This window comes from Phymastichus coffea, unplaced genomic scaffold (genome assembly GCF_024137745.1).
Source record: "Phymastichus coffea isolate CEN01 unplaced genomic scaffold, Cenicafe_Pcof_1.1 PCOF00031, whole genome shotgun sequence".
In the NCBI taxonomy this organism is placed as follows: Eukaryota; Metazoa; Arthropoda; class Insecta; order Hymenoptera; family Eulophidae; genus Phymastichus; species Phymastichus coffea.
The window spans coordinates 2,138,453-2,160,183 of NW_026706842.1; the positions used below are offsets into that span (position 1 = coordinate 2,138,453).

The window sequence follows — 21,731 nt, forward strand, 5'->3', positions numbered from 1 at the left end:
AACCATCGCTCAATTTACAGTTGAAAAATGGTAATACGCTCTCGTCAGCGGAAATGCTGGCGGGTGGCAGTATACGGGGAGAAATAGGTAAAAAGCGCCCATGCGCGCGTGCGAACATAAAGGCTAGCAACAGCAAGAGCGAGCAAAACGCTGGGAAAAAAAAACGAGCAGTAAAATGGGAGGTAAAGGTAAAAGTAAAATAAAAAAAGAGAGGCAAAGGCATAGGAGTGAGATGAGCGTAGTGAGACACGAGGGAGGACGAACTGGGTACGTATGTAAATGCAGCAGATTTATGGACTACGGGATTCGATGTCGCGGCCCCTCTCGAATTGATTTTGTCGCGCACGCGAGCGAGTATAGGGCATCTCTCGGTCTACGTAGTAAGGCTCTCCCGACTACACGGATGATTTATTTTATGCCTTGACGCGAGATGAGCTCGCCTTCTCTGTCGCTTTCTTTCTGGCGCTCGCGCGCGCAGCTTGTGCGCGCATCGCACGACAAGTGAACGCGCTGGCAGTATAAATCTGCATGTTGCCTTTGCTGATTAGGTGCGAACATCGGAAAGAGCAGCGACAAGTCCCTCTGTTTCTCGGATACGTTGCACCCTCTAGCTCTTCATCAACTTTTATTCCATTCTCTTTTAACTGTGTCGCAGCCGTTATGGTCGCAGCGAGCAGAGACAACGGCTGTTTCCCTGGCAAATTTATGCCCTCGCGCATTATGCAACAAAGTCACCGTTAGATAGTCTGCCTGCCTGCGCGCGATCTTTCATTTGAAATGATATTGTAGCTACCTGTGGCACGCGGCGTCGCGCGCGCTCATCGCGCTCGAAACACGCTCTCTAAGTAGGTATCATATCAAAAGTGCATGCAAACGTGCAGAATGGCTTACAATTACATGGATTTGCTTTATCTAATCAACAGAAACTTTAACAAGCACAATGTCTCTCTCGACGTAATGTTTATCTTATCAAACGCCAGCTGCAACGCGACTTTCTTGTTTGGCTGGCTGTATCACTGCAGTATACTTTTGACTTTTACAACAAAAGCTCATTTTATCGGAATGCAACATGCGTCGAGTTCTTTTGTTGTTGTCAACGTCTGACGACGGTAAAACTATCCGTGTATCAACGAATTTTTTGACGTGGCACGGAACGATGCACCTCGTGCCGTGAATGGCAAAGGAAATTATTGGGTAAACAGTTTCAACGTAAAACTTTATATAATCTGACGACACACAATGGCTTGGAGAACGTGAACAGAATGATCGAGCAGTTGATTTCTTCGAGCGGCGGCAGCCCGAGCGCGGGAGCTTCGCTTATTTTCGTTAACGCGCTAAAAACTGAGTCACGTTCGTGCTACAGCTTTCGCAAGGAGTCCACTTCCGCGGAGACGAACGCAAGGTAAAAGCGTGGCGAGTTCTAATCAGCGAGCGACCTTTAGGCAGAAGATTGCGCCGCTGAAGTATCCGAACAGCTCGCATCGGGCAGAATGCAAGTGAAAATAAAAAGAACAAAGAGCGAAGTGGAGCGCTCGAGCGGCGCGTCTGGCTAAAATGATTCACGGAGAATTGCTGCAGGTGGCACGCGCGCTCGCAGTCTGGCGCGGTGTGGGCGAATCTTTTGACGCGGTGCAGCGTGCAGCACGCATACAAATGCTTTGAGGAAAACCGAGGGCGCTCGGGAGAAGGAAGAAAAAAAAAATAGAAGAAAACCGGAGCAACAACTTTTCAATGCGAACGCAGGAGGGAAAAGAGCAGCAGTTAATTTCCGCGTAACTCTTCCTAGCAGGGAAACTGTGTTCTATCTGGTGAAAGAAAAAAAGCGCCAGAAAAGGCGCGGAGAGGGAAAGAGAGAAGGAAAAGGAAGAGGAAGGCTAAGAAAGCGCGGCCCAAAGAAGAAACGAAAAACTCGTTAGTTCACGGAGGCACATACAGCAGTCAGAGTCTCCGCTGGGGCCACGGGAAACAATGTAACGCTTTGAGCGCCGACGTGCAGCACGTACGTAAAGTCGCGTCCGTACGACGCCGGGTCGGGGTGGGGGGGGGGGGGGGGGGGCAGATGAAGTCGAGGGCCGGGCCTATATGATCTGCCGCCAGGCGACCTGACACACACGTACCGGCCGAAGACCTCGAGGAAGCCACGATAAGTTGAGAGCCGGCTGCAACGAAAGTTGGAGGCAGGCGCGCGTGCCCACCGACACACCGATTTTCCGGCCGAGGCTCGGGCGCTCTCGCTCGCTCGCTCGCTCGCGCCGCCGTGCGCGCGCGCGCCGGAGCTCCGCAGCCGATTTCGCGGCACGCTGCCGTCAGTCCGGCACTCGCAGCCGGTCCGCACGCGCGCGCGCTCCGCTCGCTCACTTTCGAAGAAAGGGCCGCCTCGCGAGTGTCTCTCACCGCTCGCATTGTCCCCGTCGCCTTCGCCTCGCTCTTTCTCATCGCTATTGACCGAAGCTCTCTTCGTGGAGAGAGAAAAAGAGAGAGAGAGAGAGAGTGAGAGAGAGAGAGAGAGAGAGCGCGAGAGAGTGAGAGAACGAACATGCTGTCCTCGGTCTGAGAGCCCAGGTGACACCTGGTGGCTGTGATTTGGCAGTTCCTCGGAGCAAAGTCATGTGACGCTCGCACTTCTAACTTTCATCAGGTGAGCAGACTATAGAATTTCTTTTATATTTGCGTTTACACTTAAAAGAATAAGCACAGCTGCCGCCAAGTTCGCGAGCAAAGAACTCGATATGTAAAGCTTACGAGTATATCTCACAGACGATCATTACGCAACTATCCGAAAAATCGAAATTCTAAGTAAATTTTTTTAACGCGTTTCTACGGCGACCTTTTTTACTCGATACTGATTGATGCGCTAGTAGCTATGTCGACAGATATCGATTTTCGTCTACGTGTTTGTGAAATATCTACCTTGACATACGCGAATATCAATTTTGTTTGCATCGGCAATGTACGTACAAACGCTTTGCTCTTTTCATGACGGATAGACTTACTCCAACGCGTTGACACGTGTGCGCTAGATGCGCACTCTTGTAATATTGTTACAAATGGAATGTGGTAAGGCGCGCGGTTAAGCGTGATACGTCTCGATGTTACTTGCGATGGAAAAATACGATAAGATACTATTATTTGGCGATAGCGTATCGTGACGACTTGGAGTCGAAAATTTGAAAGAGAGAAGGAGAGCAAGGGTATGAATGATGGCACTGACGTTAATAAGAAGCTCGCGATGTGCTCGATTCGACTGCAAACTGACTGCAGGAACGCCAAATAATAGGCGTTTGAAATAACTGGCAAAGTCTGCTGATGATCGCGGAAAGAAACAGGCACGTCAGTCGATCTGGCAACACGCGGCCGAGATGAAAAAAGCGGAGGTCGGAGGCGCACGCTGCGAGAGCGCAATGAATGCAGCGTGAGAATTGGACGACAGACTTGTCGAGGCGATTACTCGTATCCGGGCGATTAAGTCGAAAAAGCCGCGAATGATTTGCGTGCGCCGCGATGCGTAATGTGCTTAGAGGGCGGGCGCAAGAAAAGACAATAGTTAAGCGTAATGGCTGCAGCATGAGCTAAGACTCCTCGAGAGCTGGCGAGAAAGAGAGAGAGAGAGAGAGAGAGGGCGAGCAACACGTGAGCGAGCGGAAGCTGTGTGTGCATGACAAATGCGCACCTGCGCTCGCCATTAATTTCGTTTCTCGCGCGCGCGCTTTTCTCGCCCTTGCCAAGCAGCGCAGGCACAGCCAGCACGGATAGCACGAGAAGAGAAAAAGGAGAGATACGGACGAAGAAGAATCGTCGTTGCGCGAGCGGCTGTATGGGCACGTGCTTCTGAGAGCGAGCGGAGAGCAGCAGCTGGCCAGCAGTGGCGCACTGCCATAGAGCAAAGCGTCCTTGATACTCCAGTAATGACCTTAAATGCACTCGCCTGCCCAGGAGCGCGTCTTGCCAAAGCGCGCTCGCCGCATTTTCTCCTTCGATCTGACAGTCGCCGTCGTAGCTAGCTCTTGAAAATCTTATTGCCTTTTTCTCGCTTCTTTCTTCGTCGCTCGTTCCCTCTGCCGTCTGCGACGCACTTCCTCTTCCTGTTTGGGCACTCGCTCGTCTTCCTTCCTTCCTTCCTTCCTTCCTCCCTTCTTCCTTTGCTGCGCCGGATTGCGGATTTTCCCGGCCGCCTCTCCGCCTGCAGCCTGTTTACCCGAAGTTGCTCGCGCGCGCGCGCAAGGGAGCGAGAAAGAGGCAGCGCGGCTATTCCGCGCGAAACCTGCGGGAAAGCAGCTACGGTCGCCTGTGCCAAAAGGAGAAACAGAAAAACGAAAAACTGAAATAGCATTTTGAAAAATTATCACCGAGACGCTCGTTGGGCAATCCCTTCGCGAAATTTCAGCATCGATTTTTTTCCCTATGGACACATAATGCCACGCAAGGCATTACCACTCGAGCGCGCGGCGGCGTTTGAATATAACCAATATAGAAATTGGCGCTCGCGGCTGTGACTCAATCGCGCGAGTCATTAGACGATTCGTCGAGCGTCGGGTAAGAAAGAGAACGTCGAGGTGAAAGAAACGCGCATTTTCGGCGTAAAACATGGTGACGCTTTGGCTTTCGAATCGAATAATCGCGAAAAGCGGGTCGAGCTGGTGCTGTACGCACACGGAGTGCCGGTGCCACGCTTAACGAAAGAGTTGGGCGAGCGCGGTGTGTTGCTTATGCTGCAGGCCGAGTAGCTACGACTATACGCGCTGTTATAGATGCATGAACGTTGCGACCGCAGGTAGCTGCGGTCGAACTGTCAACACTGAACGCAGCGCATGTTATTTCGGTCGAGTTGTCGGAAAGTGAGGGAAAAGAGGGAGGGCGAAACGGCACCGTTTTCGCAGCGCTGAAAAATTTGCAAACGTTGCAATCTGACAGCGCCCGCGTGCTGAACAACTTGGCTGCGCACATGCGAGCGAAGCGCAACAATGATTGAGATGCGAATAATGTTTTGCGAATGGCTTCGAATTGTCTCGCTGTGGCTTTTTCAATTTTCTTTCTTTATCGCTCTCTCGTCTCGTTCAATCAGTACATAACGACGGCTATATTTCACGACATTTTCCTTAATATAATCGATACCACGCCGGCAAGTTTCTGCCCTGCGCGCGCGCGTATCCGTGAATTTCCTTAGCCTAACTTTTTATACAATCTTCAAGTTTTATCATAATGAAACCGAGCCAATAGATTTCATAAAGTCTCTCTACCCGTCGTAAGTCGATCAGAAGATGTTTCGTGCACACGCAGCGTAGTGTTGTGTGCCAGATCTTATGTAGGCCAACACTTTGCTCATGCTCGGTAACTTGAACAGGCAAAAAATCGAAAATTTTGACTAGAATGGAGAATCATGTATCGCGCGTGCTATATACTTTTCTTGCTCGTACGTGGAAAAGAAAATAATGTAGCAGGAGTGAAGAAAGACTTTTGAAAGCATCCATCACATATTTACACGAATGTTAAAATGAAATAAAAGGCCGAGTTTGCTTTTTCAGCTATAAAAACTTCGACGGATACTATTTCTAATATAAGAAATAATGCACTTCAGATTTTTATACGACATATTTGCATAAAACAGTGCAGGCAATAACGATAAATCAACTACATACTTGAACTGCGATTATTACAATTATCTGATTAATGTATGTGTGTTGTCCTATAGTCATTAAATAATTGATCACCGAACGAGAATCAGATCGTGAGTAACAATGTCGGAAAATACTTTTGATTGTTCGGTATTTTTCTTTCTTTTTTTTTCTTTTTGAGTTAACAGTGAATCCCACCCCGAACGTAGAGTGTACACATAATATTCAATTTTATTCATACTTAACAGCCAGTGCATTCTGAATTTATAGCTTGGAAGTGCAGAAAGCGACTTAAAATTCATTCTAATTGTTAATTAAACTTTTTTCAAACCGCCCAGAATCCGATTAATAAATGAATAAATTCATTTGTTTTTCTTCTATGCAATTCTTTTATCCATCTCAAACTGCATTCTTCTTTAATGAAACGATTATTAATTATGTTAATTGTATTATTTGTCAAAAAAAGTGAGATATAACAATTTTGAACAATATTGTAATAATCATGAAGGATATACTACATTAAGCACAGAAAGTCGGAGCTGACAGATGTCAGTTGTAAAAGCTTGCAGCTGACTGCAGCCTCCCAGAAGTCGCACGTTTCGTGTTGTTAAATAACAAGGGAGGCGTGAATTATTTAGCAAGAGTAATGGAGCTGCGGTTCTACGCAGCTCCATTTTATGACCTGATAGTTCTAGCTGATACATTATCACGTTTATCAAATCTAGTCTGTACGTAACATTGCATCTATAGTGAGTTTCCGTTAGAAAACAGCTAAATTGATTTTATTCGACAAATTCCATTGAATTATTGTAAAACTAGCTATTGCGATCTAATGAAACAATTAAATTCGTATAACCTGCTACTTTAAGCGCGAATAATATGCGAATGAATTGAATTTTCCGAAATACTGTACGCAAATATAAAGTTAAACTATGCTACTCTATCACAATTAGTGTGAACGTAGAGTATTTCTAGTGAAATGGTAGCTGAATTTTGTAATTTTGGTCATTTTTGAGATATGCCATTAATTCCAAAACAAAAGATGGTTTGGTTTAATTTAAGTATCCATCGTAATATTTTTTCATACAAAATATTATTGTCATTACAAAGAGTTCGACAAAGTCATTAATTATTAGTATTCAAATATTTGCTTTTTTATCGGTCTCACAATCAGTGGAAATCTTTACTCTAGAATTACTGACTACTTTAAGCTATGGAACCGTGATCTACAAAAGAAAATGTCAAAATTACAGACGTGAAACCACAAAGCAATATGAAACTTGCTCGAGAGCTTATGCGGTTACAGACTTTGGTCAGAACATAATGCAAGAAATGTGACGAGGCCAAAAACCAGCTCTTAAAGATTATGCAATCAAACGATACTCTGCATTATTAAGCGCCACATAATTTGAAAATTTAATTCATTCCGTTTGATCTGTAAATTATCCGAGATATAAGTTCAAATGAAAAAGTATTATCCGTTAGCTATGAAAATAAGCGTAGAAGTTAATTAAATACTCGACTGTAAATGAAGCCAAACAATAGAGGCATCGGTTGATTAAAGTTTGTAAAAATAACTGGAAGAAAATCAAGACAATAAGTAAAGAGGAGCGTTGGAAAAAGAAATGGCGAGCGTAATAGAAAATAAATTGAGTGGAAAACAACAGGAGTAACGGAGGGAGAAGGAAGGAGTTTGCGAAGCGTGACAAATGGGGAGTCGCGTTTATGCAGGGCACTAAGTATCGTAATGTCGCTATAATCACAATGCGAGAGACCAATTTTTCGCGAATAATTTATGCGACGGTATTGTGCAAAACGAGGGGGTGGGGGTATCGTACGTCATGGCTAGCCGTGCATCGGCGAATTGTCGACAAGAGGTCTCAAACGGATATTGATAGACTATGGAAAACTTATTGGACCCACGTTACTCGTTCGCGACATATTAATGTCGACTGCTAAAAATAACCATTCAATGTGATCCAATTAGCAGTTTGTTCCAATATACTTTTGTGTACATTTGCCGATCAATAACAATGCTGATTATTTACGTGTAAGTTCGTTACTTTATATCCGACTGGCGCACGCGTACGCGCGCGAGCGATTAATTCGATATAACAAGTATGAAATTCAACTTCGTGCACCAGTCAAGTTTGCGCATGAGTTAAAGGAAAGTATGTACACGCGCGCGCCTTGTTGTGATAAAGCAATTGGAAAAGCCGCCCCGTAGAAGCTAATGAAGCCATTTGTTCATTGTACAAATACTGAGATTCCATTAACGCATGGTTCGGTGGAGCTCAGCAAATAATTCATTTGGAGGCACCGCTACAAGTGTGGCTGAATTAGCCGCTTGCGTTTCCGAGCACAATGCCATCGACCGTCGCACACATGTACAGCTCCCATTCAAATTTCGCTTTAGCATGACTTCTCTCCAAGCAACTTTATATTCCGACGGCTGTATGTCCGTATACTTGGGCACCTAACGCGTTTGAAAATTCGATAAAACCATCAATCTTACTCTCGCCCGAATTCCTTGTTTTACAGTTTCATATCATAATAATAATTTAAATAGCCCGTTTCAATGCTAATGCTTTAATCGTCTTACGAACGCAGAAACGCAGAGCGCCAAGATGTATTTAGCATTATTTATCCGGATTATTAATTAATACGGTGTATTAAAGTAAATAAACAATAGAAATATAAACATAATAATAGCTGTCTTTTTCACGAAAATATAAAAGACTTTACTTTGTTAAGCGCTCAATCGTGATGAATTTAAATAGAATAGAGTATTTGTTGGCTATTGTATACGCACACAAAGTGCTCTGCATTGATATGCAAAACTTTGTTTCGCAAATTGAAATAGATTTTCCATGCGGTTTCGTTTGATACGAATTTTCAGCGCGCAACAAAAAAGGCTAGCAGCTCTCGCAAAGAGCTCGCTATGCACGCTAGCAGTGTCTTCTTTGTCGATTTTAATTATCAGAATGAAAGAGAATGCCGAGACCGCTTATCGATCTACGCCGGTAATATTAACTTGGACAGACAAAAGAAAAGCCAACAAAGAATCCGAAAGCTTGTACTTGCCGCCGACAGAAAAATACCGGTAGCGTGAGCGGCATCTATGGCATTCTCAGCGAATATCGGCTCTCCTCTGCAGAATGTGCATGTGTCAGGAACTTGAAGTGTCTATGCATGTAGCTCTGAGTGTCGCTAAAAATTCAGGGAGCAGCACGGACATATTTCAAAAATGAACATTTACCATCGCGATTTCGCGGAAGAAGCGCAAAAATAAATGGGAGAGCAGAGCGCAAACAAACGTCGCCAGGCCGCGGAATTGAGCGTATTGTATTTCGGTGAAAGGGTAGTCGCGAGCTATTGAATAAAATAGAAACGGAGAAGGGGCGAGAGTGAGTAATATCGGAAAATCAATTATACAGCTAGCAGCGCGCAATAGAGCTGATTCGCTATGCCGCTATAGTGCCGCTGGTAGGGCGCATGTCACGCAACGCCAAGATTGTAAATGGAGGATATCCTCTCTCTCTCTCTGTCGGTCGCGTTCCAAATTCAAGTGCGGAAGCATCCTCTCGTAGGCGTGACAATAAAGACGTTTTCTGCGGGCCGCGTCTCTCCTACGGTGCGTGCATGCAGCCGACAAGCGCGCCACTAGCGCACGCTCGCTCATCCGCGACATTAGTCGATTAGCTTAGTGTCGACGTGTGAAATTGCAATTTCCGTCTGTGCGGCTCTCTTCTCTCAGCCGTGCCTACTCGAGCGGCCCGTCACGAGCACACGTTGCCGCGGCGCATCCAGGCACAGAAAGAGCGACTTTTCCCACGAGCATCGTACCTACCGCCACGACGCCGCCGTTCTGCATTCTTACCGAGTTGCCAACTTGCCTGCTCCCCCTCCGCGCTGCACCTTGCCTGGTAGTCGCGCGAGGAACGCCAGCAAAATCCTACCCCTCTCACGTGAACACCTTTGCATGTACTCCCAAGAGCGATGAGCAAACTACAATTATATACTCGACTTGATACTTATACTACCCTCCTCTGCTCTACGTGCCTTCAGCTATACCTGTGCTGCGCCTTTAAGCTTGCGTGCTTCCATGCACCGACTCCCGCGCGACTCCCGGCTTTATTTTCTTCCTACAACTCTGATTCGACAATGACGTCGAAGTTTGCTGTGAAATTCGCCAAGTTCTGCGCATTCAAAGTAGTCTTTGCCTCTTACTAGGCCAATGCATGCTGAAATCATATATATTTTCTATAGCATTTTTTTCTATGCAATACTAGTCTTAGATTTTTTTTCAAATTATTGCCCAACAATGTTTTCCATTCATAATGCCAGCGAAGAACTAGATGGATATCCGGTGAACAATTTATTTACCAATATTTCATTCTCGGTAAATTCGATTCCCTTTTAGCTAGTTTTCATTAAACAAGGTTTCATCAAAAATTAATTCAATTTGTACTTCAAACCTTAACGTATACGAGATAGAAAGGGGCATATAATATTGTAACGCGTTGAGATTTCAAATTCAAAGATAAAATCAATTGTAAGCTCAAAATATATATTACATTTTGTTTGCTCTTACTCTTTTTTTTATTCAGATGTCATAAAAAAAACCGAAAAAATATGTATAATTAGCTGCGACGACGTCGCTGTTATCCTCTGTGTATGCAAATCCCATGAATAATTAAAGTACATTATTTTACACCAATTTCGTGCAACTTTTCAATGATAATTTAATCTTGTGCCATAAAATTTGCTTCAAATAGGTAATACATAACGTTCCCAGTGTTTCAGTTATAAAAGTATGTTTATGTTAGGATAATGATGTATTCAATGCAAAACACATTGTAATATTTTTGACTCTTGCTTCTTTAACAATATAACGTAAGCAGTGGTATAGGAAATGTTTATTAGCTGTGAACTTTTTTAGTGAGACGGTATTGTAAAATACTCAAGTTTCACAGCGATATTTCCGAGGAAATATGGAAAAATGTATAAAACACACGTATAACGAGAAAATACATTTTCAGGATAAAAAAATTTAGCTTTATATTAACGTTCCCAACGCTGACGAATCATATTTGCTAACGAGACATTTATATACGTATAGTTCATTCCACAAAATAATATCTGAAGTCGGCAAGAACTAAAATAACATTCCAGTTTTAAACAACAGAGCATTAAACAATTGTGTAAAAGAGTTTGAATAAAATATTGGATAAACGCACGCGAAAGCCGATTTTTGTTTTATTTTTACCGCTGCGAATGCGCTCTTCTTATTTTGGAGCTCAAATTAGTTCGTTAATGTCAATTTGCATCGTTCAACAGCTGCTATGCAAAAGTTTTATTGAGCTAAACGAGATTGAGTAATGAGTATAATCATGTCAAGCTATTATTATTTGGATGAGATCATTGCTAACATCTTCTCTCTCCTCGTAAAAGATTCCTTATCGATAGTTGTATCTCTTTTCTTGTCCCATTCTGCTTTTGGAATAATTTTTCGTTTATCTTAAATTTGCAGAAAAAATAAATCATTCCGATAAAAACTGATGTTCCGGAATGTGCGCATGGAAATATGATGTTACGGCTGAAACGTTTAATACATATTCGATGCCTATATGCAAGTTTCGTGAATTGAATTAATAGTTAGGGTTTTAGGTGAAGTGAGCGCATACAAAGTAAATGAGAATAGCGGGTGCCCGTATCAAATGTCTTTGCCAGCGGTTCTCTCTCTCTCTCTCTCTCTCTCTCTTGCTGGTCAGTCAGTGACCCACAACAATTAGTATCATGGAAGAGAAGAGGGAGGCAGTAGGAGATAGAGAGAGAGAGAGAGAGAGAGAGAGAGAGAGAGAGAGAGAGAGAGAGGCTCTTTATGTCTCATTTGATGCCGCGACCGAGGGAGCAGAAGATCGCCGGAAATGGACTAAACCCAAGTGATCCGGTGTAATGCATGACGGCCTTTCCACTGTCGGCTACTTCTCAAAATTCCAACCGCCAGCACCAGCCACTAAGACTCCACTTGATGCTTCAGTCCCAAAAATAATTGCTTCTTTAATTTCGCTCATTTAAAACGACGAGCTTTTTATTTTCGCAATGACTTCTGTACCAATTGAAGGGCCTCTTTTAATGGACAGACTATTAGTCATTTAACAATCATTTTTAAAACCTTCCATTTACGCTCATCAAAATATAATGTTTCCGCCGACAGACGGCTCTTTATTCTCAAAATGTCAAGTACCAAGTAAAGTAACGTTCATTAAAACACGTGAAAGCCGTATGATTCATTCTATGGTTCCGTTGTACATTTATTTTTATGCGATTTACGACAGTTGAAAGACAGAAAAACAGGAGTTCAAGTACGCACCCAACAATATCATTCTTAATTTCTAATTTAAGCAAACAATGTTGAGACTGACATTTCATCCAAAGATTTACAAATCATTCCGTGTAGTTAGAGCCTTGGGAACGGTAAATTGCGACTTCTAATCTCCCCGCGAATCCATTATGTACTTTCAAACTATATAACCATCGCAAAGGTTGTACGTTCATTAAATCACGACTATGCTTCAATGGTATATTCTACGATAATAGAATTGCTGACTATATGATGAAATATAAATAGACTGATCTTTTTTTGGACGCTGACTATGCATTTTCATAATCGTTACGTCCTAATTAAAAAATACTCAAATTTTGATCTCGTTTACATACTACTATAGACAAATAGTATGTCAAAGTATCATAGAAAAAAAGTTAGCGTTTTTCAGGATAACGATTTTTTACAATTGGGATATTAGGTTAATTGATTATTGGGGTACTGATTATGTATTTGAATTTAGAAATAATGGTTCCAATATGGCGACAAACATGTTGAATATTTTGGATTTATTTTATTTTGATTGTCTTTTTTGAATTTTTGAATTTTTGAGTGTTTGAACCTAAAAGTTGAATTTCTTGTCAATTTGTGATTAAGAAACTACAAAAAACGTCAGTTAAATTCAACGAAACTATCCTAAAATTACAAAAAATTATACCAAAACGAGTATTCTTTGAGAGATACCACTATGACACATAGAGTTTAGAACTTGAAATAAATGTAATTTCAATTGTTACGTGTACTGGGATAAGGTTACATTGTTTTTCTACAATGCTGAACAAATAATTTTATAGATTGTTTTACGACTAAAGTTTTAATATACAAATATAGTTTTACTAGTAAACCTAGACGTAGTGTACACTTTGTTAATAATCAAAGGTGGCTTACTCCTCCTCACAATTCTTACCGTTTTTTATAAAGAGCCATAACCTCGAAGATATTGCTCTTGTATCTTATTCCAAATCCATTGAACATTCAAGAGGTGCATTTTATATGTCTTCATCAACTAGAGATTTCTTTGTGCATGAAAAAAGACAAGGTGCTAGTTGAATGTGCTAGTTCAATTAACCATGCTACAGAAATAACACGAATATCCAGTGTGACGTTCAGGTAAAATTCCTTACAATCTTGTCTTCGCAAATATGTATGTCAACCCATTCTGAATGTGAACACTCATTTTTTACAAATCCCCTACTTTTTTATTTTTATTAATTATTTAATTTTCCAAGTATTCGTTTTATGTAAAATTTATGAACGTTGTCTACATGTGTATAAGTGAATCAATTAAATTCAGTTATATAAAGTTTCACAAGTTATTGATCGCGCTGTAATGTTATTTCACATTATAATTAGTTGATTGAATCGATTGTTCGACAGATCGCAAAATTAATTACATTTATTGATATATTCGTGAATTATTTAATAATTCAAAATAAAAAAGATCGCGATAACGCTCGAAACCATTTTTACTTTAAGGAAGTTCTGGAGTTACGTTAAAATGCAAAGACCATGATAAAATTAAAAACTATGATAGATTAGAGTAGACGACGGTGCTTGAATTTTTCAATATTATTACCATCGAAATTCCAAAGAAAATGAAGCGCGAACCATCTGTAAAAGCACAGTTATAAAATGTATAGTTTATAAAAAAACCTGTACACATGTAAGATAATTATTGCGGAATCTAAATCCAAAGTTTGAGCTAAGGTCACTATTGGAAAGCGTAACTAATCATTGAAACCTGAATGGAAACTCGAGTTTGTCGGTTATGCGGGGCGATGCGCGTTGAGAGAGGAGTCCCGCAACTGACTTTACCGAACCTCCTCAAATAAAGGAACCAAGCTATGCGTACGGATAATAGCAGATACCTATGGTACCTCTGCCGCGTTCAAAATATACGTAGCTCTGGAAGTAACAGTAACGTAATATATATCATCGAATGAATAATCCGTTTGAGTATAGCACGGCTACGAAAGCCCACTCTAGCTGATGAAAAAAGCAATCCCCGAGAAAATAAGGTCGTGATACGATTTTCTAACGCGCGTATAATAAAAGTATATTCAAAGCGTTTCATCGACCGTTACGACATCTTGTCGTAAGCTTGCATACAAACAAACGAGCGTAAACATATTATAGTCACGTCGTAACCAATTCGAGATTCAATTGGATGAATTTGCATCTTAGTTATACTACACTCGTGTCACACATTCGCGTAGTCGCACGTACAAAACTATGGCGATATCAAATACCACGTGGCATCTGTTTTTCGTAACGAGAGGCTTTTGTTAGTTGTTGGTTCGCCACGTTTGCAAAATTCTTCAATGTCAGCATGGAACTCTTGAAAGTTGACGAAATTTCGTAATATTGTGTACGCTTTGTTGATTCGACTCGATTGTCAATTCACGACATTGGCCACGGCTGAGGCGAGCGAGCTGTTCGGGTGATAGTTGTTCTACACCTCTACACTACTGCGCGGCTATGCCGCGCGAATCTCTAATTTTTCTTGTGCAATCTACCGCACGACGAAAGTTTTTGCACCCAGATTAAAGGATTTGCAAGTTCGTAGCGCTTCACGTAACGCCAATGACTTACAAGCTGTAGCTTGATGATTGGACGACGATATATCTGGTGGGCAATGATGCAGTCGGCATGTGATTGAGATGAAACTTACGCTTTTAAACTAATTACATACTCGAGATGAGTAAGCGGACGCAGTTGTTTTCCTTATTTAAATGACGATCGCTCGCGATAATGAGGAAACAGATGTGATGACTTGATTGGCATATGGGCGAACATACCGCGCATGCTACGAGCTACGTGCAAGCAAAAGCCAATTTGAAATTTTCGGTGTATCGCAACAGAATAATATATTGCCGCGAGCGCGAAGCACGAGAGGCACGTGCGTGGAAGTTAGACGGGGTTGCGTCAGAAGAAAGCCAAGTTACGCGTAAAGCAGAGTCCTCATCGATATCAATGCGCGCGTCTAGTCTGTCGCCTGGTGTCAGTGTGAAATCGCTCGTCAACGCACACGAGCCGTCCGCGGCCGTTGCCGTAGCAGCCCACTTGCAATTATGCTCGCAATCAGAGGCTGACTCAGCAAGGACAATAGATCGTGCTCAATTTCCCAACTATCTTGCAGCGAGAAAATCTCCGTTTTTCCTCATCTCGAGGCTCGCTGGCGTGGCGAGTTTCGCGCGCGCGCCCGCCGGCCGGCCCACCGACCAGAGCAGCCAAGCAAGATCTCTCTCCATGTGTATATATATACTTACACTTCATTAAGAGAGCAGGCGCGCAAATCGAATCCTCTCCTTTCTCTTTCCGCCGCCGCCGCCGCCGCCGCTGCAGCGAGTGTGATTCTGTACAGGTATAAGCTGCTGCTGTGCAAGCGCCACGCTGCACCGCACGGACACACACGCAGGCAAACATTCGGAAAGTGAAAACTGGCGTATTGAGCGTAAAACAGGGTAGGCTCTTATAAGGTCGGCGATATGCCTATATAGAGCGGGCACACGGGACGCGCGCCGGCAAGCAGCTACCAGCTTGCAATTACGCGGAAACTTATCGCGCTTAATTAATTGCCAGCGGAACGGCGCGCCGGCGCGGACTCCGCCAGCCCCTCAGCCCGTCGTTACTGTATCAATTAGACTTTTCTGCGTTCTTTTCTTTTTTTTTTTCTTTTTTCTTTTTCTTTTTTGGCCCCGCTTCGCTTTTTTTCTTCGCGGCGCAGCTCGGCGCACAAAGAGAAGCTCTTGCACGAAAAGAGCCACTCAGCAGCTCCGGCCTCGTTTTATCGAGAATCTCATTTAATTACGCGTCCATGCCGGTTATTCTGCGGCCTCCGCTGCTGTGTTTACTGTTCGAACTCAGATTTTCCGAGCTCAACTAATGACGCCACGAGTCGAGTCGCGCTCGCGGAGTCGTCGTCGAATTCGAGCTAGCCCTTTCCGAAAAATCGACCAGCTGCCGCTGGCGCGGGCAAAGTGTGTCTTTCAAGTTAGGAGCCGTCAGTAATTACTGAGCCTTGGCAAATCTGCTCGTTAAAAGAAGCTTCGAATAGCTTTTCATTAGAGTGATTGGAGTTGCGGATGTCGACAGGATTACCGTGAATTATTCAAATTGAATGTGCCTGCTCTCTCGCTATTAACGAGGCTGTGATTTAAAAGCAGCCCGACGCCCCCTGCGCGCCGGATCGCATTGAAAAATTTCGCTTGATTATTTTTAAAAATGCAACTTTCCACGGCTCAGCGTTCGAACGGAATGCGAGATTGTTGGCGGGGCGGATGCGACCGGCATCGGTCAGTAGACTATTGACTGCCATGCGGAGTAGATGCAGAGATGCGGCATACAGCGGCGACTTTGGCTGGGCAGCACAGTCGAATGAAAAATCAAGGGAGAGAGAAAGCGGAAAACGCGAGTCGAGGATACACCTGGCACACGTAGGAGCGGCGGGCTGATCTGGTTCGCGGAGAATGTCAATGCGCGCGACTGAGATTGGACGTGTAAAACGAGTTGCCATACTCTCGCGGAAGAGCGCGGCAGCGGCAGTGGCACCGGTATCGAAAGCGAGTGCACTTTTTGTCGGAGGCGCGCGCGAGAGCAGCGGCAGCGGCGGCAGCAGTGGCGGCGGTAGTAGTAGCAGCAGCAGCAGCAGCAGCAGCAGCAGCAGCAGATAGCCGCGCTTCCGTACCGCGCGGCCAAGCGCATTCGGTCGCCCGGTTTTTCTTTGCCGCCGCTGCACGGCTGATCTTTATGCACAAGGAAGTCCGGCAACTGACGTAACGCGCCCAACTACCCGATATCATTCTGACGCAGCCTCCCGCCGCTCAACTCGCGCGCCTTCGCTATACTTATTTGTTCGTCGTCAGACTTACCCGATTATACAGCGGCTCTCCGATATCAAAGCCAGGGCGTTACGTAAGCCAACGCCGCCGCTGCGAGTCTTGCTTTTATTGTCGACGCAGCGCCAAATGCACTTTCAACGCTGTAGTGCACGATTTTGTTTGTTTACCGAGCATTCCTTTCCGGTTGCGCGCGGCTTTTACTCCTCGCGATGGCCGTCCTCAATCGCGAATCAGCATTAATAACCGCACGCTAGAAAAGTGAAGAAAGCAAGACGTGCGCATCCATCCACGCGTCGTTTTCCCGACCTTTTTTCCATTCGCATGCGCTATATTCAATTTTATACCTGTCTTCATGTAAAACCAATTTCTATTGGAGTCCCGATCGACAAACAAAGATCAATGCGTTTCGAGTTTGAACGGTAGCAAATTTAATACCATTGTAGCGGCTTCCGATCAACGTAACGAAAATCTGATTGAAAAATAAACCTTCGCCAGTCAATTAAAAAAAAATAACGTGACGAGCGAAAAAATGAAATGTTGCTGAGCACGTCGCACGTAAATTATACGCATTTTCGCGTGTCAATTTTTAAATAAAACTCTCGTTTGGAATTCGACAACGCCCACGTGTGAACTACAGGCCGCAGCCCGTAAATGACGCTGCGACAGGGGAAAAAATGAACTTTCGGATCATTGGTCTCGAACTAGAAGCGCTCCGCTTCTAATTTTATTTTAATATTGCCGTTGCTCGGCGTGTACGAGCCCGAGAACGGCTCCCCCGTGTTCGCTCAACAAAATTAGCCTTGGTCCGCGTCATCGTCGTCGTAACTCCAAGATTTGGAGGACATCGACCCTTCGTGCATTAGATGCCAGCAGCAGCATCGAACTCGAGAACTCACGGCCGCAGCGGCAGCATCGGCGGCAGCGCTCAAGCGAGCGCATACAGACACACAGAGTGCAGCAAAGAAGAGAAGAGAGGCAAACACAGACGTGTACACCTGCGCGCGGAGCAAGCGAGCGAGCGCCAAGGCTTTCGTTCTCGTAACGGAAAAAATGGGATTTGGGCCACGTTGCAGAGCAATTTCCAAGGAGGCAGCGGCATTACGTGTATCATATCTATATATACAAGCAAGGATATATACAGTGAGGAAGAGGAGAGAGAGAGAGAGAGAGAGAGAGAGAGATGGGTGGGATGGTTGCTGTTTCTTCTTTGGGTTGTGCGCCTCTCCGGGCACTATGTTGCTGCTTTCATCGGCGATGGTTTCACGCTGCGATCTCGTAATTTCACGAGAGATCGCGCCGATGCGGTTCACGAGCACGAGATGCATGTGGCCAATAAGCGCAGCAGATGTCTCTGCACACACGCGCACACATCCTTCCTCGCTCCTCACGGGCTGATAGAGACGTACGTGTACGGCAAAGCTCACCGGGACACACACCACAATGTCTACTAATACTTCATCCCCCAAGCCGCTGTACACACGCTATCATCTATTTTTCCACTCAGCCGGACAATTGAATTGCACCTCCTCTTGCTCGCAGCCGCGAGACTTGCACCGTATTTCCAGGCTTTCTCCTCAAAAATTTGTTCGATCGATACGCAATCTTTTTCTCTCGCTACTCGCGGCCTGCAATCGCATTTTCCTATAGCAATCGCTGTATAACTGTATTGCATTGCTCGCGTCCTCTTAAATTTCGGCTCCCGTCACTATTTTCGTTCGTTCGTTCGTTCATTCGTTCGTTCGTTCGTTCAACGATTATATTAAAGTTTTCTGCCTTGCTTCCGTAGCCACACACTTTGCTAAAACTCCGTAATGAACACCCAATTCCCATAAGCCGCTTGGCCGCCTATCCGATCGACCGAAGTCGTGCCTCGAAAAACCGCACTATTGCACAGCCCTATAAATTCTATTGCCAATTCCCATGGTTCTCTCTCATTACCGCAGCTTTAAATCTCAAGATGTGCACTCTTATTCGGAGACTTTGTCCTTCTTTTTGCGCGCTGTTGCGCACTCTGGCGTCGGTAGTAAATTGCATTTGTGAGAAATACAACTGAAGCATAAACAGTGCCCGACCGCAAACTCTGCCAATATCCCCTCAATCGCTCTCTTTGCTTTGTCACAATTACACGATGCAGCTCAGGAAAGCTCATCGTATTGCAATCTATATCACAAGCGGGTTTGTATTATTCCACGACAATATTTTCGCGCGCTCAACCTTCACCGATGATTCCGTCCTACTTTTGCCCCATGCCTCTATTATTTCTGCCTCCTACATAATTGTCGAACAATGGAAAAACACGACACTTGCGGTAATTTTTTCTTCTTCATCCTATTACGTGCTCGGATAATTTTATCTCCAGCTGCACTTTGCCAAGCAGTCCATGAAATTTATAATTAAGACGGCGACACGCGAGTTACTATTGTCGTCCGTCAACCAATGGAATCGTGTCGAGTATTATTATTAAGACATCAAGCGATTATCCTTGGAAACGTATTCATAATTGCCAGAAAATCGTTATCGACAAACTTATTTAGTAATAAATAATGACGAATCTTTTCTATAATAATATACAACGTATTGAATTAGGGGACATCTGGACAAAGCGGGGTACCAAAAGGTTTATCAGCGATAACTTCATTCAAACGCGTCCAATTCCAACTCTGACCGCGGATTCTTATTCTATTTCGGAAACCTTATCCAAATATTTCTTGCTCAAAATTTGTTAATGTCAAAAACTTATTCTCAGAACCCTTAATCGCAAGAAGTCAACTTCCGAATTTTCAAGAAAGCTGGACAAAGCAGGCTACCTATAAAAATCAGCAATAACTTTCTTCGGAAGCATGCAAATCAAACCCTAACAATGGATTGTTGTTCCTCTTAAAAGGCTCTATTGATTGAAACCTCGTTTAAAAATTTTTAATATCAAAAATAACATTATAGAGTCGATTAAAAATAGAAAAATTTGATTTTAAACACATTTGTTCTTAATTCAAACAAAAAATTTTTTATATCCAATTTTAGAGCCAACCCGTTGTGAAAACAATAATAATCAAACAATCATCTCAGGTTACACACGTGTGTTTCGTTGGTGAATATCCAACCTCATCAGATCTTTATTAAAAAACAAAACGAGAAAATGGTTACAATAACAGATATAAACCAAAAAACAAATAATAATCACGCTAAAAAAAAACATTTACCTCAATTCGTAAGTCACAATCAAATTAAAAATCACAATAAAGTCAAAAATACACTGTCAAAATCATCCTATAACATTCGTTCGAATATTCAAAATTCAAATCGGACAACGACTAAGAAATACTGCAAATCAAAACAGTGTCTGTTGCCTTTTATACCAAAACAGATCACACAATCAGATGTATCCCCTCTCTTAAGCCATGAAAACAGTACATTAATCATCATTGTACATCAAAACAAACTTTAAAAATTTATTATAAATAAATGTGAGATCAGTCAGCTAAAACATCAAATAAACCTTTATATTGTTTACTCAGTAAACTAGTGTCTTCTTGTCTATTTATAGTGTTATAAGACAAATTAATATATATCATTTCCGAAATTAATCTCTTATAATAATTAGACTCTCTATCTAAAATTATTGTGTTGTCCCAGTCAAACGAGTGTGTAGGATAATTTTTTAAATGCATAGGAATAGGAAGAGATTTATCTAAAGGTGTCTTCCTATGTTCCTCTATGCGTTTTTTTAAACTTCTCTTAGTTTGACCAATATATACAGACGGGCAACTATCACAACAAAATTTGTATACTACATTTGTCTCATTCCACTTTTCTGTTACATCTTTACCCAGTTTTATTATATTGTCCAGCTTATGATTAATTAATGGTAAACAATGAACATTAAATTTTCTTAAACTATGGTTGCATAAGTTAAAAAATTTTTTGTGAAAAGGCAACGTTAAAACCATCGATTTAATATTCGTATTTTTTCTATCATCTTGAGTAGCAATACTATTCCAAAATCTATGTTTACGAATGCGATCTAATATACATGTTTTAACAAATTTTTTCGGGTAATCATTATTTTTTAAAATGCTCTCAACAATTTTTATATTATCTTTATGAAAGGTTGCATCAGATAGTAATAAAGATCTATCAAATACGGTAAAGTTTTTGTTTGATAATACTTTTTTCCAGTTTGATGGAATAATTTACAAACAGATTTTTGGTACACCGATGGGTTCTCCAATATCACCATTGTTTGCTGATTTAGTTATGGATGATTTGGAGACAGATTGTTTAAATGTTTTGCGAGAAAAATATAATTGTTCACCGCTTTTTTATTTTAGATATGTAGATGACACTATTTTATGTATAAAAAGGGATAATTTACAATTGGTTTTGGACATTTTTAATAATTATAATAATCATTTGAATTTCACACACGATATTCAATGTAATAATAGTATAACTTTTTTAGACATTTCGTTAATAATCAAAAATGGTAAAATTGTCACTAATTGGTACCAAAAACCGACTTGTTCAGGCAGAATTTTGAATTTTTATTCTAACCATACAACTCAGCAAAAAAGAAACATTGTATATAATCTGATTGATAGATCTTTATTACTATCTGATGCAACCTTTCATAAAGATAATATAAAAATTGTTGAGAGCATTTTAAAAAATAATGATTACCCGAAAAAATTTGTTAAAACATGTATATTAGATCGCATTCGTAAACATAGATTTTGGAATAGTATTGCTACTCAAGATGATAGAAAAAATACGAATATTAAATCGATGGTTTTAACGTTGCCTTTTCACAAAAAATTTTTTAACTTATGCAACCATAGTTTAAGAAAATTTAATGTTCATTGTTTACCATTAATTAATCATAAGCTGGACAAT

General features: G+C 42.4%; 1 protein-coding gene across 1 annotated transcript in view; it reads left to right on the plus strand.

Moving 5' to 3' along the window:
- Nucleotides 1-2,243: 2,243 nt before the first annotated feature.
- The window catches only part of LOC131663118 (torso-like protein), a 32,045-nt gene continuing 12,557 nt past the window's right edge, over nt 2,244-21,731 (plus strand). The window contains exon 1 of the mRNA XM_058933224.1: nt 2,244-2,638. The gene's annotated coding sequence lies outside the window, so the exon portion shown is untranslated. The remainder of the gene's footprint in view (nt 2,639-21,731) is intronic.